Source organism: Odocoileus virginianus, chromosome 23, assembly GCF_023699985.2.
Source record: "Odocoileus virginianus isolate 20LAN1187 ecotype Illinois chromosome 23, Ovbor_1.2, whole genome shotgun sequence".
NCBI lineage: Eukaryota > Metazoa > Chordata > Mammalia > Artiodactyla > Cervidae > Odocoileus > Odocoileus virginianus.
The window spans coordinates 17554545-17574085 of record NC_069696.1 but is presented as its reverse complement, the minus strand read 5'-3'; the positions used below and the strand labels follow the sequence as shown (position 1 = coordinate 17574085).

Genomic DNA, 19541 nt, shown 5'->3' with positions numbered 1-19541 from the left:
GTCGCTCAGCTGTGTCCTGTCTGACTCTTTGAGACCCCATGGACTATATAGCCTGCCAGGTTCCTCTGTCCATGGGATTCTCCAGGCAAGAACACTGGAGTTGGTAGCCATTCCCTTCTCCAGTGGATCTTCCCAACCCAGGGATTGAACCTGGGTCTCCTAGCATTGCAGGCAGATCCCTCACTGTCTGAGCCACCAGAGTATGTGAATCAGATGCAAATAACTTTATCTAATCACAGGATGTAAACACTAAATACTGATCTATCCAAAATCATGATTATTGGGATGCTTCCATCGTAGGGGCTGCAGTGAAGGACAAAAGGATAAACAGTCATCTTCCATGATGGGATAACATGAGATAATGTCTAGAGGTGAAAAATAAAAAAATAGCAACACTGGCAGCTGGTTCAAGAATTGGAGGTAAATGACAAAAGAACCAGTTCAAATATTTACAAGTGTTTGCCTCCAATGAGCAGGAAATCAAGAGTGGGAACAAAAGAGTAGGGGCACGGAAGGTTTTTGTAACTAACGTTGTAGAATTGTTACCTGTTTAAACTCTATGTATAACAATATTGATAACCAGAAGAATCAACATTATCAGAGGAGAAGTGACGATGCCTTTGGGGAGAAGGGACGCAGGGCCAACCACACAAAATGCTATAAGCTTCCTTTCATCCAATGACAATCCACAAGTGCCCATGTCGTTGCTACACTTCATAGATCACTTTTTACAATTTTTTTAAAATGATAGAATTATTGGGTTTGGTTACACACCATGGAGGGGAAAAAAGACCCTATTTGTGGGCAAGATATTACTAAGATTATTAGCCACATTAAAGTCTTATTAGTTCAATATTTTTAGAAATATATTTAAAAGCTTTTCAGAGTAACATGATGTAGAATTAACATAGCTTCATGCTAAACACATACCGTTGGGGGCCCTAATTCTGAGAAAATGAGGTCAAGTGAGCTGCCTAGGGACCGAAACATTTTATTCCTGGTCAGCCTTAATCTCTTAATGGCTATTTGTTGAAACAACTCTTGCTGTGTTGAAGGGGAAAGCATGATGAATGAAAGCTGGACTCCTGGTCAGTGTTTTCTTACTGCGGTTTTCTTCAGTAATTAATGTTCCATTTCAGGATGCTGGTGTGAAAGAAATCTACTCAAGAAGGAAAACTGGGATTTCTCCCTGGGTCCTTTAAGAGCAAGCTTTTCTCTTTTCTTTTTTTTCTCTTTAATTTGTTTTTGGTTGGATTTGATACTGGAGGACAGAAGTGAGGGTTCGTGCTTTGGAAAACTGCTAGCAATCTATATACAAGAGTCTTGGCTTTTACTCAAAGCAGCCATTTTACCAGTAAAACAAATCACTGTGATCCTTGAGGCTGTTTTGGGTAACAGAAAATATACTGGCTTAATCCTAGCTTAGCTCCCAATTTGCTGTGTGATCTTGAGCAAATGGTCTAACGTCTCTGATCTTAACTTTGTTTGTGGGCAGAATGAACCCGTCCCAACCTTTTCACCACCCAGAAATCTCTCACTGTTGACAGGCACTTTTGATAAAAATGTAACATGAACCAGATAATGTAATTTTCATTGTTTTAGTCCCCATGGTAAAAAGAATAAGAAACAGTTGAAATTACCTTTAATAAAATATTTCATTTAACCCAATCTATATGTAAAATAGGCTTCCCAGGTAGCTCCGTGGTAAAGAATCTGCCTGCTAATTCAGGAGATGTGGGTTCAACCCCTTGGCTTGAGAAGATCCCTTGGCGAAGGAATGACAACCGACTCTAGTATTTTTGCTTGGTAAACTCCATGGACAGAGGAGTCTGATGGGCTACAGTTCATGGTGTCTCAAAGAGTTAGATGCGACTGAGCAATTGAACAACAACATGTAAAATCCTATCATTTAAACATGTAACCAGCATGAAGACTAGTGAGATCTGTAAGGTTTTATACTGAGTTGCTGAAGCCTGGAGTACATTTATACTCAGAGCAGCGCTCAAGAAGGATTAGCAGTGTTTTAAGCGCTCAACGGCCACATGTGGCCGGTGGCTAACTGTACTGCACAATGTAGCTCCAGGGACTGTTTTTGAAAGATTTTTCTTCCCCAAGAACACTTACAAGGAATAACTGATTTACTCTCACGTCTGTAACTCCAGCCAAAAGCAAGCAATCTTGGGCTTCCCTAGCTTAACCAACCTTACAATATTGTCCTCAAATATAGAATTACCATGGGGCACGTGGAATATTAAATTTGACTCATGGACATACTCCCCCTTACACTTTTCAGACTCTTTGGGGTCTGGGGGTCACAGTTGGACTTAAGGTCTCCTCCAGCAACCTCCGCTGGTAATTTCAGCATCTGAGTACCGGTGACAGTATCAGTTATGCAGGTGCTTATTAGTGACGTAAATATTCAGGTGGTGGTCCAGTGGTTAAGAATCTGCCTTGCAATGCAGGGGACGTGGGTTTGATCCCTGGTCGGGGAACTAAGATTCCACATGTTACAGAGCAACTAAGCCCGTGTGCTGCAACTACCAAGCCCCAGCTCTGGAGCATGTGTGCCGCAACGAGAGAGTCCGTGCACCACAATGAAAGAACCCAAATGATGCAACGAAGACCTGATGCAGCCAAATAAACAAATAAATATTTTTTTAGAGAAATAAAACCAAAACAAACAACCATAAAAATCTCTCCCTTAGAAATGAGCTGAGGGTTCTCAAGAAACAGCATGTTTGTGCATTCAAAAATATAGAAATCCCTCTGTTTAAGGAAAGCATCCTAGGAACTTATCTGCGAAACATGATTTTCAGAAAATGTGTTAATCATTTCATCTCTAGACTCAGCTTCCAGCCTCTGGTTCTGATCTCTAGCTCCTGGCCCGTAGCCGCAACACCCAACTAGATTTCCAGCCTCCTGCCCACCCTGTTTACTTCAGACTGGCCCCCACAACCCCAACTGGCACGAGCCAATTTCTTATCATCTCTCCTGATGCCACTGTTCATCCTGCCAACCAGGAATCCAGTGGTTTCTGTATACTGACAGACTTCTTAGTCTGTCTCGAGTCTGAAGTCAAGGGGAGATTCTGTCAGCAACCAAGGGCTCTCATTTCAGTCCTGAATGGGTTTCTTCTCAATTGCTTTCTTGTCCCTATGGTTTCTTTGTGCCACTAAATGTGTAAAAGGATACAGAGTTATACCATCCCTTAGATTATCTAATTGTTTAACATATTGTGCCATGTTCAATACAGTGCTCCTTTAAAGTTGTCCATTTATCTTTACTTCAAATATATGAACACAAGGCCAGCATATACTTATACTCAGTATTTAAAGGTGAAATTTAAATGAAAGTAAAATTAATCATGAAATAGTACCTCCCCTATATGTGTGTGTGTGTGTGTGTGTGTGTGTATGTATACATCTGACATGTATTTATGTCAGAAATCCTATTATTGATGCACAATGAGAATATAAGGACTGAATCTGAAAACTGTTTGTTTTATTTTAGAATGGTGTCAATTACATGTGCTATTTTCAGTTATCTCATATTTATCAGACGTTCTGAATAGCAGTTTATATAGCATGTGTTTAATTAGGGAAAAGTGGGAAAACAAATTAAGTTGTACTTAATTGATACAGATTTTGTAGGAGAGAAACTATTGCAAAACATGGGATTCAGGCACAAAAGATATAATAAAAACGGAGACTTTGTAGAAAGGACCATGAATAACAGCATCACACCATACTCCCCAAAGGAAGTGATGGTTGATGTGTAAGATCTGGAATAATCCCAAGAGTGTTGGATATGCAGGTACATTTAAAAAAAACAAGAATCCGAGCACATCCTCTGAATCCCAAGACCAGCTTCTATCCTGTGCTTCCAAATCCTCCTTTTCCCCTGGATATGTGGTCACTTTTTGTAGCCAATGGCTGAATTATGCAATCAAACCTGCTAAAACAAGTGCCAAAATTAGATGCCAAGCACATAAGGCATGCTATTGGCAGTATCCTTCATCTGGTTCTCAAGTTCCCAGCTAACTCCAATGTCCAGAGTTACTCAAGAGTTTAAGCTGGAAGATTGTGAAGAGTGTGAGCGACGGGGCTAAAAAAAGATGCAAAGACTGGCGCCAGCCGAATGCAAGGCTGTTTGCTACATGAAGAGCCAAGAAACCAGCCCCACGGTTTCATGGCATTCTTCTACTCTGCAGAGGAAGGTATGTGAAGCTTGATGTACCACACCTTTCCAAAATGGGAGCTACAGTAAGGAAAACTAGCATTAGTGTTGCCATTAGCCTTGAATTACAATGGTGGAGGTGGTATTGGGTATGTGGGTTGAAGGGGTAAGGGCTGCTATGAAGACTTCACATTTAAGCATTCATCTGAAGGAGGGGAAGGTGTGGACCATGGGATTATGGGGGAGAAGAGCAGCCCAGACACAGAGAACAGAAAGTGCAAAGGCCCTGAGGTAGAACATGCTTGGTCTGACCTTCCATCATGTCTTTCCAGACTTAATGTTCCCCAGCTCCTAAGGGGCCTCTCTGCTTTCAACACTCCGCCTATCTTCCTCTTATCCCCACAGCAGCTAGAATCACCCTTTAAAAGTCTAAGTCAGAATACGGGAGGTGGGAGGGGGGATAGGGATGGGGAACACATGTAACTCCATGGCCCATTCATGTCAATGAATGACAAAACCCACTACAGTATTGTAAAGTAATTAGCCTCCAACTAATAAAAATAAACGGAAAAAAGAAGAAAAAAAAAAGTCTAAGTCAGAATACAATAAGTCCCCTACATATGAGCTCCGGTTCTTTGTTCTCCTAGCAACATGCTTCCTGCTGTATTTTACTAACCTCACAGTGCGCTTGTGTGAATGAATGACACGCCCTGCATGCAGCAGGTGAGGGGCCCTGCTCTGCGGTTCCACAGTGACCTCACACGGCTTACGGCAGAAACCCTGTCGGAGGTCTATACCTCCAATGGACTTCCCTGGTGGCTTAGACGATAAAGTGTCTGCCTCCAATGCGGGAGACCTGGGTTCAATCCCTGGGTCGGGAAGGTCACCTGGAGAAGGAAATGGCAACCCACTCCAGTATTCTTGCCTGGGAAATCCCATGGGCGGAGGAACTTGGTAGGCTACAGTCCATGGGGTCGCAAAGAATCAGACACGACTGGGTGACTTCACTTTTCTTTCCTACATATGAATGAGTTCCAATTCCGAGAACATGTTCATAAGTTCAACAAAGTTAGCTTTGGTCCCCAACTAACATAATCGGTTGTATAGTACTGTACTGTAATAGGTTTACAATACTTTTCACACAAATAATACATAGAAAACAAACAAAAAATAAAGAAAACATTTTCAGTACCTTGAGAAGTTACATCACTGCTGCTTTTATTCTTGCTTCCAGATATCCTGGACTTGAAATAAGGATACTTCGCTACTGAACTTCCCTGGTGGTCCAGTGGTTAAGAATCCGCCTGTCAATGCAGGGGACACAGGTTCGGTCCCTGGTCCAGGAAGACCCCATATACCAAAGGGCAGCTAAGCCCACATGCCACAACTACTGAAGCTCGTGCACCCTAGAGCTCCTGCCCTGCTACCACAATGAGAAGCTTGCACATAGCAACTAGAGAGGAGCCCCTGCTCACTGCAACTAGAGAAAGCCTGCACAGCAACGAAGACCCAGCACAGCCAAAAATGAAATTAATTTTAAAAAGATACTGTACTGTACTCTATTCAGTCCTGTATGGTACACAAAAGCACACTCGTGTACCATAGAGGATCCACTTGTAGAGGATGCACACACGTGACGATGCACCCCAGACACGTGAACTAATTGACAGGACTGGACATGAGAGTGTATGTTCCCATCTTCGAAAGTTCGTATCTTTGAAGGTTGGTACGTAGGGGACTTGTCAGTCCTCTGCGTAAAATTCTCATTGGCAAAGTAAAAGCCAAACCCATTATACAGGACCAGAGGGTCCTCCCATACCCTCTTCCTCCCAGCCTGCCCTCCAAACTCCCGTCCCTCACCTGCCACACATCACCTCAGATACACCTGCTTCCTTGCTCTCCTTTTAATACACCAAACGTATTCCCTCCTCAAGGCCTTTGCTGCTCTCTGCACTTGGAAGGCATTTACCTGGGAATGCACATGGCTCGCTTCCTCACTTCTCTGGATTTTAAGTGCTGCCTCCCCTGTGGCTGCTGCTCTGAATTTACTGACAGCCTGGGTCTCACCATGTCCTGCCTCCCCTCCGACACCATGCTGTTGAACAACACTGGGAAGACCACACAGACAGACAGACCGGCGCCAATACAAAGCCATGGTCTCCCACTGGGACTCAGTGCCAGGACCCTGAACCATCAGCCACTCTCCCATTTCCTTCACCACCAGCCCCTCCATCCAATCTTCTCAGAAAAAAAAAAAAAAGGAATTTTTGTGGGGAATTCCCATCAATTATTAAGCCTGCTCTCATTCAAACAATTATCCTATATTTATACCCGCTTTTCTTCTAGTTCCAGTGGAATGAATAGCTATTCCGCCTATTGAACACTAAAGAATACCTACCTCCATTTTTAATTTGTAACTTGCCCTTTCTCCCACTTCTGCAAGACCCAGTTCCGTAAATCACCTCCTATTTCTCCCATATTTTCAGCTCTCACCAACAATTCTTCACGGCCAAATATCTTCTATTACACAAAGAAAACATTAAGGAAACCCTCCTACACCTTTGGTAGGACCATAAACTGGTACAGCTGCTATGGAAAATAGCACAGAGGTTCTTTAAAAAACTAATAATAGAACAACAATATGATCCACAATCCCATTCCTGGGCATACATCTAGAGAAAACTGTGATTCGAAAAGATACACGCACCCCCGGGTTCACTGCAGCACTATTTACAATAGCCAGGACATGGAAACCTATCCATCAAGAGATTAAAAAGATGGGCTACATAGATATATACAAAGCCATAAAAAAGAACAAAATAATATCATCTGCAGCAGCATGGATAGGCCTAGAGATTATCATACTGAGTGAAGTAAGTCAGACAGAGAAAGACAAATATCACATGATATCACTTATATGTGGAATCTAAAATGAAATGTTACAAATGAACTTATCTACAAAACAGAAATAGTGTTACAGATGCAGAAGACAAATGTAGGGATCCCGGGGGAAGAGGGATAAATTAGAAGATTGCGGCTGACATATACACACTAGTATACATAAAATAGACAACTAATGAGAACCTATGGCACCGCACAGGGACCTCTGCTGGGTACTCTGTCATGACTTACATGGGGACAGAGTCTAAAAAAGAGTGCAGATATACGTAAAAACGGAGTCACCTTGATGTACACCTGAAACTAACAGAACCGTGTAAATCAACTATACTCCCCCTATAGACTTTTTTTTTTTAAGAAAAAAATCAAAACACTCTTTTCAACCACTGTTGCCCTCTGGCTTCTCTCTTATGGATTCCAACTCATAGTCTATCAAAGAGACACCTATAATCACTTTTATCCACATTAACCACAGAAATAAGGTTTCTACCCACCTCTCCTCACCTCAACAATTGTTTTTTCCTGGGTCCCTGATGACTTCCTTGCTTGTAAAAGCCAAGGGCATCTTCAGTCCTTTCACCACACTTCCCCATAGCACATGGCTCTGTGGGATCATTCTTTCCCTCCTGAAATTCTCTCGCATGGGTCTGTGATTTCCCTCCCACTTCTTGCGGAGCCCCTCCTGGCAACATCTTCCTTCACATCTTGTCACCCAAGATAATGGGCTCCCCAAGAGCATCTTTTCAGCTTCTTTCCCTTACCCTCCTCATCTGATCTGTCTCCAAACCTGCCTCACTGAACACACAATATCACTTGAGTATTTCCCATTCACAACATCCCCCCTTCCCGATGTTATTTCAGTTTGGACTTGCATTTTTTCCCATCTAAACCTTTTTTTTTTTTTTTGCACTTTATTTCTTTAAACTTTGTTTTTAATTGGAGGATAATTGCTTTACAACACTGTGTTGGTTTCTGCCACACAACAAGATGAATCAGCCATTAGTATACATATATCCCCCTCTCTCTTAAACCTCCCCCCCACCTCCCACCCCTTACTCCATCCCACCCCTCTAGGTAATCAGAGCACAGAGCTGAGCTCCCTGCGTTATACGGCAACTTTCCTCTAGCAATCTATTTTTATGTATGGTAGTGTATATGCTTCATTGTTACTCTCTCAATGTGTCCCACCCTTCCCCTGTTCTGTCCCAAAGTCTGTTCTCTACGTCTGTGTCTCTATTCCTGCCCTGCAAATAGGTTCATCAGCATCATTATTCTAGATTCCATACATATACATTAATATACAATATTTTCTCTTTCTGACTTACTTTACTCTGTACAGTAGGTTCTAGGTTCATCTGCCTCACTAGAACTGACTCAAACTCATTTCATATACATAGCTTCTTATCTCATTCCATCCTCTGGTTATGCCTATGAAAGCTTTTAAACATGAATCTGGCCATTCCTTTATTGTAATCTTTATTCTGCAATGTGAGGTATGTGGGATCTTAGTTCCCCAACCAGGGATTGAACCTGTGCCCCTGCATTGGAAGCACAGAGTCTTAACTACTGGACTGCCAAGGGAGTCTCTCTCTCCTCTTTAAATTTCCTGGCTTTCAGGGTTAAATCTAAACTCCTTAGAATGACATACCCTTAGCTTCTTAAAAACTAGTTCCTACCTCCTTCTTCAATGAGTCAATAGATTTGCAGTTTTTATTTTACACATATGTACACTTCCATATTTTTCTTACACACTGGAAATACTTTAATTCCATTTCTTGTATCAGTACGCCTGAGGTTATCCTATATATCATTTTATACACATACAAGCCAAGGTGGCATTTGTTTTTTGTTCTTCCAACAGATATTTAGTCATTCTATATGAAAATAATTTAAAACAATGCTGAAAGTGCTTCTATTTGAATTTGCTTTACAACTTAAAATATAGTTCTGTAAGTGTCATTTGAATCAACTCTGTGGGATAAAAATTCCTGCTTAAGACAAAGAGGCAAAGCTGAGTTGGACAAATATCACAGAGCTAATTCTCTGAAGAGTCAGGATTAAAATTCAGGTTTTCTGCTTCCTGCTCTTTTGTTCTTCCTGTTAGATCACAGATATGGCCATCTACTCCTGCGAGTTCCTACTTTTGCCCTGTCAAATGCATGGCCTTGGGCCACTCAGTGCCAATGCCTCTCTTGGGGCTGAGGGTGAGCCATCCCATAATATGTCTCGGTAGGATATTGATGATTTTTTTAAAAATTTTATTGGAGTATAGTTGTTCTACAATGTTGTATTAGTTTCTGCTTCACAGCACAGTGAACCAGTTATATGTATACATATATCCTCCCCTTTTTTGACTTCTTTCCTATTTAGGTCACCACAGAGCACTTGAGTAGAGTTCCCTGAGCTATACAGTAAGGGGACATGTTCTTTTGATATCATAGTCACAAGTTAATTTTTGGAGAATGTTCTGAAAAGAGAGAAACAGCACATTAAGCAAGAAACGCTGTCTCCTCCTGAACCTGTTACCATAAACATCTACATAATGAATTGCTTCCAAGCCTTTCCCAGTGATCCTCAAGTCCATTTTTTCATGACATTACTGAACATTCCACAGAGTCAATTTTAAGGTGAAAAATAAAATATAAAACCCTACAAGTTTTCAATGGGGTAGAAAACACAAATATACACAGTCATGAGTAAAACAGTACAAGACGCTTTCAGTGGATTTCAGATAGGTTCTAGATGTTTTTCCAGCTTAAAAACTCTGCTCACACAAAACTACAATTCTTCTTTTTCTCTGCTGAAAGCACAGAGAATATATAAATTGACTAGCCATCTGATTATTATCTCTGACCCAAGATTTTTTTCTGTAAGCCTAACTATAAGGTTTTAGGTTCACCATGAGAGTAGCAAAGCAAAAAGGGGGTACTTGGGAAAGATTTTTCAGAAGCGCCAAAAAAGTACATTTTGATTTCAGCAAATACAGTTTGTCTTGACAGTTTGTCTTGACATTTTCTTATGGGTTAAACTGAAATGTAGTACCACTGTTCATACTGGCAAAAATGACAATGTGTCATTTATGGCAAAGAGATGTATATGCCATAAAACACTACATAACCACAATATGCTTGTTAATGATAAAGGTCATCAGTGCCTACCTGGAAGGCAGTCTCCAGCGGCATGCCACAGGGTTCTTTCACTGATCCTGTCCCATTCAATCTTTTTTGCTTCCAAACAATTAACATAAAGACCTACTGGGAATACTCATCTAAAGCAAAAAAGAAGCAATTCTAGACAGGGATGAAGACATAAGATCAAAGTTACCTCAGCCAATTTAAATCAAATTTAATAGGATTACAAGTAAAAGCAAATATTTAATTAAAAAAGAAAAAGACCCACAAAAGCTTAAAAGAGGAGAATTCTGACTTTGGCTATAGCCAAATCAAAATGATCAATGTGAGTATAACATAGATACTAAAGTGCTAACATAACTTTATATCACATTGATAAAATAATTGCATGTTTATTCATTCAACAATTAGTTTGCACCTACTGGGAGAACAGGGACTGAAGGGAGCTTGGGAGGAAGATGAGAATGGCAGGTTACTTGGGAGGGTTCATTTCAAATGAAAAGAGGTTTAACACAGAAAACAGGCCTGAGGGGTCAAGGGAATCATCTTCAAATGTATGACCAATAATAAGGAGCATGCTAAGGATCTATCAAAGATCTGCTGAAGGCCAGGCACAGGGTAAGGTCCTTTCTATTCTATTTTAATCCCTGCAAAAGTAGGTATTAATTTTCTCATTTTACCAATGAGGAAAGAACATTTCAAAAAAGATTACATTCTTATTTTGTGTACGGTGTTAGAGAGTGTTCTCATTTAATTCTTTTGCATGTAGCTATCCAGTTTTCCCAGCACCACTTATTGAAGAGACTGTATGGAAAACATTATGGAAGTTCCTTAAAAAACTAAAACAGAGCTACCGATCCCACTCCTGGGCATATATCCAGAGAAAGCCATAATTCAAAAAGATACATGTGCTCCAATGTTCACTGCAGCACTACTTACAATAGCCAGGACATGGAAGCAAACTACATGTCAATCAACAGAGGAGTGGATAAAGAAGATGTGATACGTATACAGAATGGAGTATTACTCAGCCATAAAAAGGAACAAAATAATGCCATCTGCAGCAACATGGCAGACCTCACTTCGCCATACTAAGTGAAGCAAGTCAGAGAAAGGCAAATAATATCACTCATGGTGGAATCTAATTCTTTTAAAAAGATATAAATCAACTTATTTACAAAACAGAAACAGGCTCACAGATTTTGAAAACAAGCTTTTGGTTTCCAAAGGGGAAATGTGCTGAGGGGTATAAATTAGGATCTTGGGGTTAACATACACACACTACTATACATGAAGTAGAAAACAAACAAGGACCTACTCTATAGCACAGTGAATGCTACGCAATATTCTGTAATAACCTATAAGAAAAACACAATCTGAAAAAGAATGACTACCTGGATATGTATAACTGACTCACTTTGCTGTACCCCTGGAACTAACACAACACTGTGAGTCAACTATACGTCAATAACATTTTTAAAAGAAAAAAAAATCAGATTACATATTTGCCTAAAATTTACCCAGCTGGTAAATGGCAAAAAGGGGAATCCACACCTGATTCTAAAATTTTGTCTGTTTCTAAAATTAATGTAGACGGAACATGCCCCCGTTTGGTCCTACATGACGAAAGACTACAAGACTAGCAAGACTAGCAACAAAGACTAGCAAAGGCTAGCATCTACAAGACTAGCACCAAAGAGTGATGGGACAGTGAATTCCAGGGAATTTCACAGGGAATTTCAGAAAAGCTTTATCCCACCTAGAGATCTCCAAGAACAGGATGGAAAAGAGCGGGGGAATGTGCACCTCGCTGAACATATCCAAGTAGAAGGCAAAAGACTTGCTCTACTTGGGATACTGGAGACACATCTGTGACTTTGGTGATAAGGTGAAAAAATGTCATCTCTGAAGTCCTTCACAGCTCCAGACTCACTGGTATGGATCAGAAATTATTAAAGGCCATTTTTTAAAGAGTATAATAAACACTTCCACAGAGTTGCCTGTGTTAAACCACCAGGCCCATCTTTTTCTTTTTCTTAATTTTTCTTGGAGTAGAGTTGCTTTACAATGGTGTGTTGGTTTCTGCTGTAGAGTGAAGTGATCAGCTGGATGTATACACACATCTCCTCTTTTTTGGATTTCCTCCCCATTTAGGTCGCCACAGAGCATGGAGTCGAGTTCCCCGTGCTAGACAGTAGGTTCTCGCTGGTTAACTATTTCATACATAGCATAAATGTAAGTGTATATATGTCAATCCCAATTTCCCAGTTCACCCCACCTCCGCTTCCTCCCTAGGTGTCCACATGTTTGTTCTCTATGTCTGTGTCTCTATTTATGTCTTGCAGTCAGGCTTTGCCTTTGTTTTCTGGTAGAAGCCAGCTTCTCGGCACACCAGGGAACACGGAAACAAAAGCTCGCTGGGATCTGTCTAATTTGCTAACGCCTCATGCATGAGAGTGGAGGAACCCCAACAGAGAAGACAATCTACTGACAGTCTGTATGCTGAGCCGGGAAAGACAGATGTGAACCCCCTTAACTCTGCTGCGAATAGAGTCCACAGGACATAAAACATAACAAAGCCCACAGCTTTGCAATACTTTACAATCTTAAACTAGAATCCTTTTGTCTGCTCAACATCCACAAACCCCTTCTGCTTGGGGAAATCCCAACACTGGCAGAGCTTTTTCACCTGTTCCCTGAAACATAGCCTGGGCCAATCAGAAGTACTCGCCCGGGTGTTTGAATCTGAAGAGAGTGACGGATTCCCCAGGACGGTGAGCCAGTATTCATGGAGGTACCATCAGCCTCGGAAATTCTCATGTCCAGTGGCAGCTATGCCACAGTGGCATTCTAAGAGGACTGTCCCCAGGGTATGATTCTGGCTGAGATCCTGGCCGCACAGCCTGCCTCAGACTCTGCCACGTTTTCTTTCTTTCTTTCTTTCTCCAGTTGAGCCAATTATTTGCCTCCTATCTTTCCAATACATTTTTCTGATTAAGTTATACATAACATCTGTTGTTGTTGCTCTTCGCTTCTAACAGTGAAATCATAGAATGAGTTTGGCTGTATACTTACTTTTGTCCCAGTATGGTTTAAAAAAAAATAAAAAGGGTACAGGTTACTAAATCTAAAAACTACCTAAGACATAAACCCAGATGTTCCTTCTTCTCAAAAGCTGGCATCCTGGTGACAGAGAAAAATCCCAAGTTAAAAAACAAAATCCTATTAAATTATAGGAGATAACAATTACTTTTCCATTAATCGACTGTGTGATAAATGATGACTCACTGATTGGCTCATTCATCAGGCACATATTTACTGAAAGCCTTCTCTGTGCCAGGAAGAGAGATAAGGGGTGATTCCTAATGAACCCTTTTGTTTTGAGGCATCTATGAGCCGAGAAGGTTGAAGGCAGAACATTTGTAATGTTATAAACACAGAAAAAAGTCACATAGGCAAAACCTTTCAAAAAATCATATCTTTTGTTTGATATTGCATAAGACTTTACTTCGTATAGACTTTATCTACTCATTTAATTATCCAGCACACTAGGCAAACACAAGAGGATAACCGGTCACCCTCCACAATGCTCTTTATACATTTTACCTCCATGAAGGATTCTTATAATGTGCTGAACTGTAACAGTGAGAACTGCTATGCAATCAGTTTTTTTAAAAATTCATTTATTTAGCTATCTCAGTCTTAGTTGTAGCACTCGAGTTTAGTTGCCCTGCAGCATGTGGGATCTTAGTTCTCCAACCAGGGATTGAACCTGCATCCCTTGCATTGGAAAAAGTGAAAGTTGCTCGGTCATGTCTGACTTTTGTGGCCCCACGGACTATACAGTCCATGGAATTCTCTCAGCCAGAAAACTGGAGTGGGTAGCCTTTCCCTTCTCCAGGGGATCTTCCCAACCCAGGGATTGAACCCAGGTCTCCCACATTGCAGGTGGATTCTTTACCACCTGAGCCACAAGGGAAGACCCCCTGCATTGAAAGGCAGACTCTTAACCATGGACCACCAGGGCAATCCTGCAACCAGGTTTTGAGTAAAAACCTGGCTCTCTGGAAAATCTGAAACATGAACCATGCTAAGGCTCCAAGTTTTCAGGGTATCATAGTAATAAGCACGCAAGGTTATCTCAGTGCTTATTTTACCAACTCTGGGGAAATTCTTCAATATGACATTATATGCTTTTCTACTGGCAGAAAAGAGAAAAACAGCAGGCGGCCAAATAGTTGCATCACTTGAACTATGCCATTTCCAGCCTGGAAAGGTCTCTGTCTTGGTTCCCCAGGTAGAAAAGAAAGTGGGCCTTTGTGGAAGAACTATTTTTAGCACTCGATTTCTTTTCTGAGAAATTCACTTCTTTCTTGATGTGAGTGATTACCAAGACTAGCTTTCAAGTACAGTTTTAGAACTGAAATGAGCACACATCACGGGAAAAGTCAAAGGAATTTTAAGGTTTTGAGATGGGAACTCAGCAAATTTGGCCCTGAGTTCTGGGGAAGGGCCTGTGTGCCGCGTTTCTGTTGCAATGATCCTCCGAGAACCAGAAAAAGTACAAGCTGTGAAATAGCAAATTAATGCTTGGGTGATAAAAAATTGAGTTTTGAAGGAGGACTTCTTCAGGAAAACATGCATGGACCAACCCAGAGATGTGTGTGTACAGATACACAGAGAGGAGGCAACAGTCCTGTTTCTTGATTTGCTGAAAGCATAAATCTGTGAAAACACAGAGCAAAATACTGGATCCAGTTCTGAACTATTTGGGGCCCAGCTACAGGAAGGATGAAAACCACACTAATATCTACTTCCGACATAAATCTGGTTCTGGCTGTCTGGGAGATAAACCAACTATACCAGCCCTGGTCTGACGGTTTGGCAATGGTCAGGAAACTATGATAAGTGACAGCCCTAGGGCTGCACAGCTTGAAAAATCAGTTTTATAAAAGAAGGATGTGTCTGAGCCTCTAAGACCTTTTACCTGAAATGAACCACACTGAGGGCTCCGATCTCAGAGATAGAGCTTGGCTTTTATATCGTGCAATTCAAACCCGGTGGCCACAACAGGGCTGGTTGAACAGTGTTTGAAAGAGTGATTTTCAGAAAGGATAAAATAAGAGCTCTTGGGTCCCGAAGGGGAGATCTCCTTCTCCTCTTTGAAGCCAGCATCAAGCAGCTGCAGGCTGAGTGAGGGGTGATTTGTATGCATGAAAAGGTGGCAGGTGGACATGTAGGTATCACTCAGAGCTTCAGTCTGGTTCTGTCAATTCAGCCCAAATACACATGGACAGGCTCCCCAAGTGGCTCAGCGGTAAAGGATCTGCCTGCCAGGCAGGAGACCTGGGTTTGATCCCTGGATCAGAAGATCCCCTGGAGAAGGAAATGGCAACCCACTGCAGTATTCTTGCCTGGAGAATCCCATGAACAGAAGAGCCTGGTGGGCTACAGTCCACGGGGTTGCAAAGAGTCAGACAATGACTTAGCAACTGAATACCACATGGGAAACTGTGTTGCACCCCAGAAACCTAACCTGGCCTTAGGGTTCAGGAGGAACACTGACCAGACCTCATTTTTGGTGGGGGGGGGAGTTTCTTTTGGGGAAACCTCTCAAGTGACTTCCAATAGACAAGGTCATATCAAAAAGAGTGGTGTGCCAAGCCTGCTGCTCAGGAAACAGGATCACTTACTGAGTGCCTGACATGCACTAGACAGTGACTCCGGTAAGCTCACAAGGCCTGCAAACGACAGGCATGAGATCCTCCTCTTAGGGGTGAGGAAAATGCAACCCTGTGACATTCTGGTCTGCAGGGCTCCAAGGCTTCTGTCTATACTGGGCATGGCTCCTCCTGAGAAAAGACGACCCAGCCCAGCCACAGGATATCCAGTCACTCATCAGTACTCAGGAAGCATCTCTGGGAGCTGAGGCCTTGTTGTGTTGTGGGAAGGTCGTGGTAACCCAGGCGGCGTAGTCCCAGCCCTCGTGGACCTTGTGTGGTTCAGGGAGGACAGACTGGGCACCCATGTTCTAAGCAGGGAAGCTGAGAGATGCTGAAAGCACAGTGGGGGTGCTGGTGAGTCCTCGGGGAAGCCCAGCCTTAGTAAGTGACTTAAGCTGAGGCCTAAAGCAGTGGTCCCCAACCTTTCTGCCACCAGGGGCTGGTTTTGTGGAAGACAGTTTTTTTCACAGACCAGGATGGTGGGGAGGGATGGTTTGGTGATGAATTAAGTACAGTAGGGTTCTACTGCATCAGTAACTCCACTGCGGATCTGACAGGAGGTGGAGCTGACAGAGTAACTCGAGTGATGGGGAGCAGGTATAAAGCTGTGCTCAGTTATCCGCCGCTTATCTCCTGCTGTGCAGCCCAGCTTCTAACAGGCCGCGGATGGGACTGGGGGGTTGGGAACCCCGGCCTACAGGACCTGCTGGAATGATACTGAACTTATCTTGCTGAGTTAGGGGTAGGCGGTGGCACAGGGTAAGGGCTCTGTGTAGAGAGGGGCCGTCAGAGGAAGAAGAGAGAGAATGTGATCCATACAGGAAATGGGAAAAGGCCTCATTTGGCGGGGGAGTGGGGCCCAGAGCCCGCAGGCTGCTGCATTCATGCCGCATGCAGCAGGACAGTCCTGAGAAGGATGCTGAAGGACACAGGCCCAGATCTGCATTTCAACACAATCTTGGTGCAAAGCTAGAGTCAGAAGTGACCACTATTTCACACGTCCCCATGGACAGCAATGCTAGAAAAAAATTATAATATAAAGGAGAAAAAAATTACTTCCACAATCCTTTCACTTAGAGATAACCACCTGGAGTAACTATTTCCCTGCATTTCCTTCTGGTCTACTTTTATAGATTAAAAATGAGGGGAGAGAAGAGATTATTTTCAGGAGAGAGATCTGTATCCTGCCTTTTCAAATACATTACACAAGCATTTAAAAAACCTGATTTTTAACTGTGTGTAATTTTCCAGCTTCAAGGCCCACCCCAACTTCCTTAAGTAATCCAGTGTTGTTGGCTCCTGCTGCGTTGCTCATCCACATGTAAGAATTTTTTGTCAGCATCTGATATTGTTTCCCAGTGACGGGTTTTTGGAAAAGAATTTCTGAGCCAATGAATAAAGCTGTTTGAAGGTTCTCTCTGCATATGACCGAAGTGTTTCTACAAAGGTTATGCTCCCTGAGGCATATTTTTGTTCTCATGACACTGCTAGTGTTTTTCTTCCACGTGTATATGGAGGTCTCTTGTGTGTGAGCTGCTGCAAGTCTAGAGTAATCAGCTGTGTCAGGTACAAGTAACATCTCTTGTCTCCCCCACAAATGAACATGAAAATGAAAGTCGCTCAGTTGTGTCTGAGTCTTTGCAACCCCATGGACTATACAATTCATGGAATTCTCTAGGGCAGTATACTGGAGTGAGTAATCTTTCGCTTCTCCGGTGTCTCTTCCCAACCCAGGAATTGAATTGTGGTCTTCTGCATTGCAGGTGGATTCCTTACCAACTGAGCTATCAGGGAAGCCCCCTCTCCATCTAAATTGAGAATTAACATTTAAAAAAAATCCTGCTAGTTAAAAAAAATACAAATTTGTATTTTGGCATTTTATTATTTCTAGTATATATATTATTTAATGCCTATAAATAAATATTACACACTAGAAATAATATAAGTATTTGTTCATAGGTATTAAATTGTGTACATATATAGGTATTTGTTTTTGGTGATTTATTTAATCTTAGTGCTCAATCATGTAAAAAGATGCTCAACATCGTTAATCATCAGAGAATTGTAAACTCAAACAAGAAGATATCATCTCATACTTCAGAATGGCTATCATCAAAAAGAACACAAGTAACAAATACTGGTGACGATGTGGAGAAAAGGGAAACATATACGCTGCTGGTGGGAATGTAAATTGGTGCAGGCACCATGGAAAACAGTATGGAGGTTTTCCAAAAACAACTAAAAAGAGAACAACCATATGACCCAGCAATTCTACTCCTGGATATATATTTGAAAAAAAATGAAAACAGATATGTGCACCACAATGTTCCCAGCAGCACTATTTACGACTGCTAAGGTATGGAAGCAAAGTAAGTGTCCATCAACAGATGAATGTATTAAGAAGATGTGATACACACACACACACACACACACACACACACACACACACACATAAGAATACTATGCAGCCATAAAGAAGAATGAAATTTTGCTATTCACAATAACAGAGATGAACTTAAATGGTATTATGCTAAGTGAAAAAAGTCAAAGACAGAAATTGTATGGTATTACTTATATGTGGAGTCAAAAAAGTGAAACTAGTGAATATAACAAGAAAAGAAATACACTCATAGACATAAAGAGAATAAATTAGTCGTTACCAGTAGGGAGAAAGAAAAGTGAGAAGGGCAAGATAGGGGTAAGGAATTAGGAGGTAAAGACTACTATGTATAAAATAATGGATGCATGTATATAAATGGCTGAGTCCCTTCACCGTTCACCTGAAACTATCACAATATTCTTAATTGGTTATACCCCAATAAAAAATAAAAAGTTTAAATTAAAAAGGAAAAAAAAGCTACAAGGAAATAATGTACAGTATGTGAAATAATAGCCAATGTTTTTAAACTATAAATGGAATATAAATTTTAAAAGTTGTCTATCACTATGTTAAACACCTGAAACTTTGATAATATTGTATATCAACTATACCTCAATAAAAAAGTTTACAATAAATGGGCTTAAACAGTTAGAAAAAAATTTTAATGCTCAACCTAAGGTAGAAGTCAGGTCCTCATACTGTGACTTGCTCAGTCGGTAAAGAATCTGCCTGCGATGCAGGAGACCCGGGTTCAATCCTTGGGTCAGGAAGATCTAGAGGAGAAAATGGCAACCCCACTCCAGAATTCTTGCCTGGAGAATCCCATGGACAGAGGAACCTGGTGGGCTACAGCCCATGGGGTGGCAAAGAGTCGAACATGACTTAGTGACTAAAGCACCACCATGGAAGGACTTAGTTCTGGCAGGGCCGTCTCCACCTTACTGGAGATTCACTTTCAAAGAAGAGATCAATTTCCATCACTCCATAACTACCTCTTGGGTGTGGTCCTGAGCTCCCTCTTTGGAAACACTCTGAGCTCTAACAACATCATTGGTAAACGGCCGGCAGACCCAGTACTGCTTCAGCATCCCCATCAAGCACAGGTGGCAGGCCTGGAGCCCTGAGTTTAATCCAGAAAGTGGATTAAACAGTTCCCCAAACCCTAGAAACGTCAGAGAGGGTGAGATGTATGGGAAGAGTAACATGGAAACTTACATTACCATATGTAAATTA

At 41.7% G+C, this 19541-nt stretch overlaps 1 protein-coding gene across 3 annotated transcripts in view; it reads right to left on the bottom strand.

Annotated features, from left to right (window-relative positions):
- Positions 1–19541, bottom strand: part of ETV6 (ETS variant transcription factor 6) — a 275166-nt gene that overhangs the window by 111368 nt on the left and 144257 nt on the right. The window contains exon 1 of one of the 3 annotated variants that reach the window (XM_070453633.1): positions 5369–5429. The exons of the other annotated variants lie outside the window; for them this stretch is intronic. The gene's annotated coding sequence lies outside the window, so the exon portion shown is untranslated. Of the gene's footprint in view, positions 1–5368; positions 5430–19541 lie in introns of those variants that run through there. 3 annotated transcript variants of the gene reach the window in all.